Source organism: Macrobrachium nipponense, chromosome 5 (assembly GCF_015104395.2).
Source record: "Macrobrachium nipponense isolate FS-2020 chromosome 5, ASM1510439v2, whole genome shotgun sequence".
NCBI lineage: Eukaryota > Metazoa > Arthropoda > Malacostraca > Decapoda > Palaemonidae > Macrobrachium > Macrobrachium nipponense.
In genome coordinates this window covers 99,707,383-99,717,382 of record NC_061107.1, presented here as the reverse complement: position 1 = coordinate 99,717,382, position 10,000 = coordinate 99,707,383, and the positions used below count along the sequence as shown (strand labels likewise).

General features: G+C 36.9%; 1 protein-coding gene across 5 annotated transcripts in view; it reads left to right on the top strand.

Moving 5' to 3' along the window:
* Positions 1 to 10,000, top strand: part of LOC135215547 (extracellular sulfatase Sulf-1-like) — a 561,353-nt gene that overhangs the window by 314,446 nt on the left and 236,907 nt on the right. The window lies entirely within an intron of this gene.

Sequence of the window (10,000 nt, the reverse complement as noted above, 5' to 3'; positions counted from 1 at the left end):
TTGAACATTTTCCGTGGCATGGACCCCCTTAGAACTGGCATGGCCCACAGGTTGATGTCCTAAGCTCTGATGAGATTTGAGGTTGAGAGTAAAGTAGTAAAAGATTTAGCGTTACCGGATATAGAAATAAACTCTAGCGATCTGGTGCGAGAAGCACTATATTTTACCATAATAAGGATCAGAAACTAACAAAGTAAGGGTCAGTCAAAAATTGGCCATCGGAGGGGTTTAATGATATATATATGTGTGTGTGTGTGTGTGTGTGTGAAAAGTTTTAATAGCCACTTCTGAAATTCTTTGCTCTTTTTTGGATACGCTTGTAACTACAAAGCCTTGTGCTCTAACTTCAAAGAAATTTGAAGAAATCATGTTCTTTTCCCGCTACCGGACATCATGATTTCTTCAGATTTCTTTGAAGTTGGGGCACAGGGCTTTCTAGTACAAGCGTATCCAAAAAGTAACAAAGAATTTGAGAAGTTAAGAGGGCATTGTGGCTTTTACAATTTCACATGTATCTGGTAAAAATCACCAGTAGATTCTACATATATATATATATAAATATATATATATATATATATATATATATATATATATATATATATATATGTGTGTGTGTGTGTGTGTGTGTGTGTGTGTGTATTTGTATATGTATCGCGGAAATATCATTAAACGTTGAATTATTTACGAGAATATTTAGTATAGGAGGAACTAGAGAGAGAGAGAGAGAGAGAGAGAGAGATAGAGAGAGAGAACTAAGACTCATTTCCTTTGAGCTATTGTTCGGTACAAAACATTTTAGACTTGGCTATCTCCAAGCTGCCTCCACCACCTATAAGGAGAGAGCTCGGTATAAAACTTGCTAATAGTAAAATTTACCATTCAAGCAAAAGTTAGCCATCATTTCGGCTTTACTGAAGAGTCAGCGGATAAGCTTAAGAGTTATGGCAGATCATGAAGGAATATTTCAGTGCCTGTTACCATCTGAATGGTCTCGTTCTTCTTCTCTAGAAGCAACGGACGCGATAATCCTGTAGTCGTGTTGTTGCTCGTACAGCTATGATGATCGTGGTAGCGTGAAAATGGCTCGTATGTGGAGCCGGCATAGGCTTAATTGGTCGCTCGAACATGTGTCGTGGACCTGGTATTAGGTAGGCTGGTACCTGGACTTCCTCTTCTCCTCCGCTCCTTCCCCCCAACCGCCCACTACCCCCATCTAGGCCCATGATTCAATACCTAAAGCGGCACGGGAACTTTTTGATATTATCTGTGAGTATGAGTAAACGAAAGGGTCAGCATACAGTGAACTGTTGACTTATGTTTTTTTTTTCTTTTATCACTCGCATATATACATATATATATATACTATATATATATATATATATATATATATATATATATATATATATATATATATATATAAGAACTCCAAATATGGGTGGACGGTAGGTGGACTCTCCCCAATCAACGCCCCCCACCCAACCTTCACCATCAGGCCTAAGACGCAGTAGCTTCAGTGGCAGGGAAACATTAATTGTGTGTTTGTAAACAAAAGGATCCAGAGGCAATGAATTATTATTTCATCATTTTCAAGAAAATGCAGCCATAATATCGAGAAGTCGAGTGTTTATTGCTGTTAAGTTTGTTATATAGATATATATTATATATATATATATATATATATATATATATATATATATTTGTGTGTGTGTGTGTCTGTTACAAAATCACAGGTAAACTCACGTGATTTAGTACAAGGTAAAACCACGGAGAAAATAAGTCAAACATCCCTATCAAAGGCTTTAGCTATGTTTATTCGCATATCGACGGGGCACAAAAGCGCTTGATACGGACCTCCTGGCTGTTATTTGCTTATAGTTTTCGCATATTATAATTTATATATATATATATATATTTATATAATATATATATATATATATATATATATATATATATATATACTTATATATATATATATATTATATATATATATATATACATAAGAATTATTAGGTATTTATCAGGTGTGAGAAAGTACAACTGATCATAAAATTATGCCCTACTTGTTCTAATGTCCTACACTACTTTTCGGCTCACTAAAGCCAATGTCTTGTCTGCATTCTTTGATAATAAATCAGTTAGTAGTTGACCACTCGCATCCTAAAAATATATACGTGTACATATAAATGTGTTTGTGTGTGTGAGAATATTTGGGTAGTTGGTAGAGAACACAGTCTGGTGCAAACCTTGTATTTCATGACCGTGGATTTAGCTTGGGGATTTAGGCATCAACAAACGTTCGCTCAAATGATATATTTGCGTGTGAGTGTTGTTTTAGCCCTGACAGTTATTGACTTTTTTGCTGGGTCAAAACGACGTACTACATGATTCTCATTCGTTATCGTACAAACAACTGGTGACAGACGTGAAATGACTTACTTGCCTGTATTTTCTTTTTTATCTTTGGTCTCAATCTTTTTTTATAGTTTCCAAAAAAAAAGGTGTTAAGGCTTTTGTGGAATGATTGATAATAGTTTTTGTTCGCTGCTATTTGTTTTATCCCAGTGCTGATATAGTCACGTTATTCTTTACGGCGAATTTTTTCCAGGGAGAGAAAAAATCTCAGAGAGAGAGAGAGAGAGAGAGAGAGAGAGAGAGAGAGAGAGAATAACCTCGTCAACTATGCTCATACATGAGTGTCAAGAAGTTCGTGAAAATTCATTTGATGGACTATTAATCAGCGTAAATGCATTCGTTGGAATGTATGGTGTGTTCGCATGTGTGTGTCATCTTATATATATTTATTGTAAATCGTAAATTTCCAGGGCTGAATGACCACACAGGTCCCATCGCTTGGCCTTTGGCCTAAATTCTGTATTCCAATTCTATCCGATAACCTCCTCGAGGCCCTCCTGTTGTGACTCTTTCATGTTTGAAGGAGCATCGAGCACTCACGTCATGTGTTTCTCTCTCTCTCTCTCTCTCTCTCTCTCTCTCTCTCTCTCAACACCTTAGATGCGACTCACGGCTAATCACTGGGGACAGAAATGACTGCTTAGGTCAACATAGGCTTACTGGATTTTTGGGGGCGTACCCATTCGTCCTTCCCCGTCCGGTTGGAGAGAGAGAGAGAGAGAGAGAGAGAGAGAGAGAGAGAGAGAGAGAGAGAGAGAGAGACTTCATATGAGAAGATTCGCCCTCGGCCGGATGGTAAACGAAAGCTGATTATTATGTGCGTAATATCGCTGCCTTCATACGTAGCTTGGCGAAAGTCGAGTAGGAAATTACACCCCACTTTTAACCTCGTAATTTTATATTTTAAATCATTTAATTTTGAAAAGTGGCAAAGCAACACGAAGGGAGAGGGAGATATTTACTTGAAGAGGGCGGAGAAGAACTTGTTTGAGGGAATTATAGTTAACGGATCGCTCGCTCCATGTGAAGTTAGCCTAATCCGGACAGTCTCGTGTATTTTTGTTGGTTCTAATCTTCGCGATTGAGTCCCTTCTATTCTGTGATTATGCTATTTTGATACTTTATCTTTATATAACCTACGTAATATTTTTTTTTTTTTTTTGCTTAGTTCCACTTTAAGAAAAAATACCAATTTCCTTTTGCATTAGAATTATTATTGATTTTTAAACTCAAAATTTTGATTGAGGAGATTAAAGTGTCCGTAACCGTCCTTTCTTTCCTTTACAAAGTACTAAGCTCCTTACGCAGTATTGTAAGTTTATATGGCCTTGATTTTTATCAGTCTCATGACGACTCATTCCACTCGCTTTTAAAGCAGCTTACCTGCAGAGCGAAAATAAAAAAAAAATAAATAAATAAATATATTGCGCAGTTATTAGTCCCTGAGCTGTGCCAGATTGCCATAAAACCCAAGGTTTACAGGACATCTCAACCAGCCACCCATCCCAAACCGTAATCTTTTCATTTCATTACTTGTATTTGTAATAATACTTGAGATATTCCTCGTTTGTCATTGCCAGTATTTTGTATCATTCTGCTTAGAAGATTGGAAACTGAAATGGGTTTTTATAGCAGCCTCTTTTAAAAGCGTTAACATTGCTTGCACGAAAATGGTGATCATTGTCGTCCTAACGACTGAAGTATTCACAATTTATAATATACGAATAAGTTTTTCCTGTGCATCTTATATGAGGAATTAACCATATTAATTCTATTGATGCTGTGTTACTGTGCATGGAATTTTTCTCTGAAATTCTGTTGTTGTTGTTGTTTGAGATTAAGCTGGCCTTATGCCGGCACGGGCTCTTGCTCAGAGAGCAGTCCCTAATCCTGAACACAGAAATCTTCAGTGTTTATTTGTGATCATTCGTATTGGTAATGTATCATCAGTCTTGACACACATGTGTTTGTGCTCTTGTTTGTAATTCTTTGTACATACGTACGTATTGAGAGAGAGAGAGAGAGAGAGAGAGAGAGAGAGAGAGAGAGAGACAATGACAAATGGAGACAGGTGGTCGTTCACTACAAAGCAGACGGATGACCCAGGAGGCACCTTTGGCTTTCTTCGTCTCGTCTTCCGTCATCATCTGTCCAAATCGAGAAACCTGCGATTTACATATCCTTTGGCGGCCCCGGGACAAATCGTCGCCATGAAAATAAGATATTAGAATTTGCAGGTGATGCATCTTTTCTCTGTTATTGTCATTTCCCGAATAGGGAAGGAATTTTTTCCTCAGTCACAGCAGAGGTCTGGCTGTTGTGATGTGTAAACCGAAAACCAGACGAGACATAATGGATGGAAACTAGAACTGAAGAGATACAACACATCCCACGTGGAATAAACTGCCACGAGAAGTTGTAAACAGCGACAGTGTGGAAAAGTTTAAAAGAAAGCTAGACTGAATCATTAGGACACTGAATGTAGAGTAAAACCTACTCCTAGAGATAATTGAGCACACGATGTCTCCTCGGATGGACTAATAAATCTTTGAGACGTCATAATCCTTGTAACTCCTTGTGTGCCGAACTTTTAAAATTAGTCATGTTCCTAAGAAGATCTCGTACCATGCTATCAATTCCGTACACCTAAACACGTGATGATTTTTAATTTTCTGTGAAAGAAACTACTGTGATGGCTTTGTCTGTCCGTCCCAAGGTCCGTCCACGCTTTTTCTGTCAGCCCTCAGATCTTAAAAACTACTGAGGCTAGAGGGCTGCAAATTGGTCTGTGGATCATCCACCCTCCCATCATAAACATACCAAATTTCAGCCCGCTTGCCTCAGTAAGTTTTATTTTATTTAAGGTTAAAGTTGGCCATAATTGTGCGTCTGGCAACTATATAGGACACGGCGCATTTTTTACATGTTTGTTTTCCGCAACACTTTGTGTTACCTTCAGATCACTTTTCTTGCCCACAGCTCTTGAAATGATCTAATGCAATGCATTAGGAAAGGTAACCATTGCACGTGAGGGTTTTCGTATAGAAATCAACGCAACATGCACGATATCCCTCGTTATATCATCAATACAACACTGTTCTCCTGTTTAAGGCGCATCAGAATCCAAAAACCCTCGAAGCCTACGGAAAATGGGATTTCCAGCAATATTAATGATGAATAAAACCAACGTCCAAAGATTCTTACGTGTCCTTCATCCCTAAGCGGGTTTTCACTTTAAAATCTACGCCATCGTCCATAGTTGATCTTCCTATAATTGTGAAATAATGGAACAATCTTTCTGCCAGTGATGTGGATGGTGTTGCCAATAAGTTTGAGATCTATTGTTACCGTAAACTACAATGGAATCTTTTTCAGTAACTAATATGCGTCTTCTAATGTGCTGAATAATATGTACTTATTTAAAAGTTTCAAATATGAATGATATCCAGTCTTTTCGTATTTGTTTTTCCTAATTTACTTTTTTTTTGTGTGGGGGGGGGGGGGGAGCGTGGCAGGCCAGTTGATAATCAGGTGTCTTTATAAGGGCGATTGCACGCTTGAATAATAAACACATTTATTCGTTAACGAAAAAGAAAAACGTCGGTAACAGAGAAAATATTAAATGCACACCTGTAAAAGCATTTAGTTGAGGAGTTTCTTGGAGGCGAGTGACCGTCTGGAGAAGAAAGAGAGTTTTCTCTCTCTCTCTCTCTCTCTCTCTCTCTCCTCTCTCTTGCGTGTTTGTCCTCGAGACGTAAAGATCACTTGATATTTTGTCCTTTTTTATACGCTGTTGTCTCCCTCCGAAGGGGTTGCATTTCCTTCAGTGAAATTGATACATCGCTGTCTTGTGTAAGCTGACACCGCTGTGCTCGAACAATTAACGCTCTCTCTCTCTCTCTCTCTCTCTCTCTCTCTCTCTCTCTCTATGTTACCATTTGTCACGTTAGGATTTGCTGTTTTTTATATCTCTCTCTTCTCTCCTCTCTCTCTCTCTCTCTCTCTCATGTTACATTTTGTCACGTCGGATTTTGCTCTCTCTCTCTCTCTTCATGTTAGATTTGTCACGTTGGATTTTGCTGTTTTTTGATCTCTCTCTCTCTCTCTCTCTCTCTCTCTCTCTCTCTCTCTCTCTCTCTCTCTCTCGTATATTGTATTCTGTCTCACGTAGGATATAGTTCTTTAGTTGAATTTCCTTGCATTTTTTGTGGTCCGTGGGACTGGCTTTCCCGAAGTTAAGAATTGCCAAGTAACGGAAAGAAATCCATTTGAATGCTACATAAGTAAGCAACAGATCATTACAACTTCGTTATTATGCCGATCTCTTTGTTTGTACGTATTCTGATCCGAAGATTTCACGCCTTTCTGTCAAGTCCGGCACAGGACAAGGGAAAGGCGAAGTATCGCTAAGGTCAAGAAGTCTAGGACATTTGTTGGCGTTCCAGGTAGATCTGATCAGCTGCCGTTGTCACATTCACCGGCTCGGATGGGGATGAGGAAAGAAGAAGGGATTTCTAAATAAGTAAAAAACATTAAACAAATACTTCGGAGGTCAGAATGAAAGCGGAAAGATAATGTTTTTGGAATTTCAAGGAAATGATTGAAATGAGAAGAGAGAGATTTCAATTGGAAAATTTTAAGAAAAAGATTTAAAAGAGAGAGGAGGAGAGTATGGAGAGAGAGAGAGAGAGAGAGAGAGAGAGAGAGAGAGAGAGATTTTCAATTCAATTTTCAAGGAATTATTAAATTCGGAGAGAGGGGAGAGAGATTTCAAGTGGAATTTTTAAGAAAAAGATTAAATCGGAGAGAGAGAGAGAGAGAGAGAGAGAGAGAGAGAGAGAGAGAGAGAGAGAGAGATTTTCAAGTGGAATTTTAAGGATATTATTAAATCGGGGAGAGAGGGAGAGAGAATTTTCCTAGTAGAATTTTAGAGAGAGAGAGAGAGAGAGAGAGAGAGAGAGAGAGAGAGAGAGAGAGAGAGAGAGAGAGAGAGAAATTTCAATTGGAATTTTAAGAAAAAGATTAAAAGATTAAATCAGAGAGAGAGAGAGAGAGAGAGATTGAGAGAGTCACAGAGAGAGAGAGAGAGAGAGGGGAGAGAGAGGAGAGAGAGAGAGGAGATAGAGGGATTTTTCAAGTCGAATTTCAAGGAATTTATTGAATCGGAGAGAGGGTGAGAGATTTCAAGTGGAATTTTAAGAAAAAGATTAAATCGGAAAGAGAGAGAAGAGAGAGAGAGAGACGAGAGAGAGAGAGAGAGATGACGAGAGAGAGAGAGAGAGAGAGATTTCAAAAGGAATTGATCATATCAGTAGGCCCCTAGAGTTGTAAACAAGTTAGTGGCAGCTCACACACGACGAGATAAAATTATTGAGTTTTTTTTTCTTCAGAGAAGTATGCGAGTTCTTGTCACATATTATTACTTTCTCGTACCCTATATATCTTGTACTTCCACTGTGGTCTCGCGGATGAAGAATGTAAGAGATCTTCTCATGAAAATAAGAGGAGATACCTAGACTTTAGGCTTTAGAATGTGCTAGAGACTACATCTAAAGTCTTCTTTAGAATGAAAGTTGACAGTATTACTGTTTGTTATTTTAATGGGAGAACCTCTCTCTCTCTCTCTCTCTCTCTCTCTCTCTCTCTCTCTCTCTCTATATATATAATATATATATTATATATATATATTATATATATATATATACATTATACCAGATAATATATTATTATATATTATAATGTTATAGTGTATATATAATATATATATATATTATATATATATATATATATAGATTATATATATACACACACATATATGTGTGTATACATATATTTATGTATATATGAATAACTTGATCACGAAGTATATAAAACGTGATGCTATGTATAATTAAAGGTTTTTTTTTTTTTTCTGCCACGAAGGAAAAAATGAAAAAGCGAGATAGCCAAGTACTTTCGGTCCTCTTCGGACCCTTTACTGAGTTTGCCTCAATAAAGGGTCCGAACAGGACCGAAAGTACTTGGCTATCTCGCTTTTTTCATTTTTCCTTCGTGGCAAAAAACCTTTATTTATTTCTGTGTGTGTGTGTTGTGTGTGTGTATATTAATATATATATATATATATATATATATATATATATATATTATATAATATATATATCTTATATTATATATATATATATATAATATATAACGGACAAAAACGTTGTAACCCTAAGATCTCGAGCTTTAAATGGAATCTTGCCTCGATTTAGAGGATAGTTGCAAATACGCAATTTATCTCTGGTGGAAACAACAACAAAATTTTTAGTTGCAGAAAAGCGAGTTCTCTCTTACGGGCCGAGCGATTTATTCTTCACGTATGTGGAAAGCCTTTTTTTTTTCTTTCTTTTTTTATAGATACGAGGCGGTTTTCTCTTACTATATCGAAAATTTGTGGCATTTTACTATGGCGGATCTCTTAAAGGAATCTTTGAATTCCTATATTAATATTAATCCAATATTTTCTTACTATTATTGCCTGACTTATTCTCAGATATATTTCGTTCAGCATTTTATCTACGTAGATCTCTGGCTTCTCAGTAAGGGTCATTTGTGTATATTTAAGAATTGAGTTTGATGTGCAAAGGGAAGTAATAGCAGTGAATTGTTATGATTAATTTAATTATTTTTACTACGCGTAGTTTTAGTATGACCAATAGAACCCAGTTGATGGTATTTGCTAATGATTCGGCCATTTTTTCGCATCGTTTCTTTCTTTCAAGCCAAGTTATAATTCTCCATGCTTCTCTACAAAGCCACACTTATATCCTCCCATTTGTCAGACTGAACTTTTTTTTTTTTTTTTTTTTTTTTTTTTTTTTTTTTTTTTTTTTTTTTTTTTTTTTTTTTTTTTTTTTGAAGGGAATCATGTCAAACAGGATTTGATAATCTCCAGTTTGTTGAATGACACCTGAGTATTTCTCCCTCCTTTCCTCTTAATTTGAGAGGCTACTTAAACCATCCACCTTGTGACCAACCACGACAGGGGAAGCAGATGAAACTATCAAGATGTCGTTTGCATCGAGCGTTGGTTCTTAACCTTTTTCATCCTATGATCCCCCGAGATTCTTCAGGATATGACCGTAACCCCTATAATAAATTTTAAAATGGTGAACCTTGTGAAAGGGTCAGATAAAACAAAATGACCAGAGTTTATTGAAAATGCCACGAACAAAAACCTTGAAAAACTCCACACAGCCTTTACAAATGCCAGAATATTGCAAACTGGGTGATCCAAATAAATAAAAATAAATTATATTCACCAGAACCCTTTGCGACCCCCTGAGAAACCCCAAACGAACCCCCCGGGGTCATGACCCCCAGATTAAGAGCCGCTGGCATAGAGTTTTTCAGAATATTAAAAACGTCGTATTCGATTGAACTGTAGATTTTCCTTGGTAGTAAAACTCATTTGACGTGATATTCGAGAACTGTTTTGTATGAGAAATTTAATTAACACAGTCCTTAATTGGTCGCAAGGATAACTGTAATGTTATCCTAAACTTATTAAAAGTTAGTTATAATCACTATATTGTAGTATAAGTTT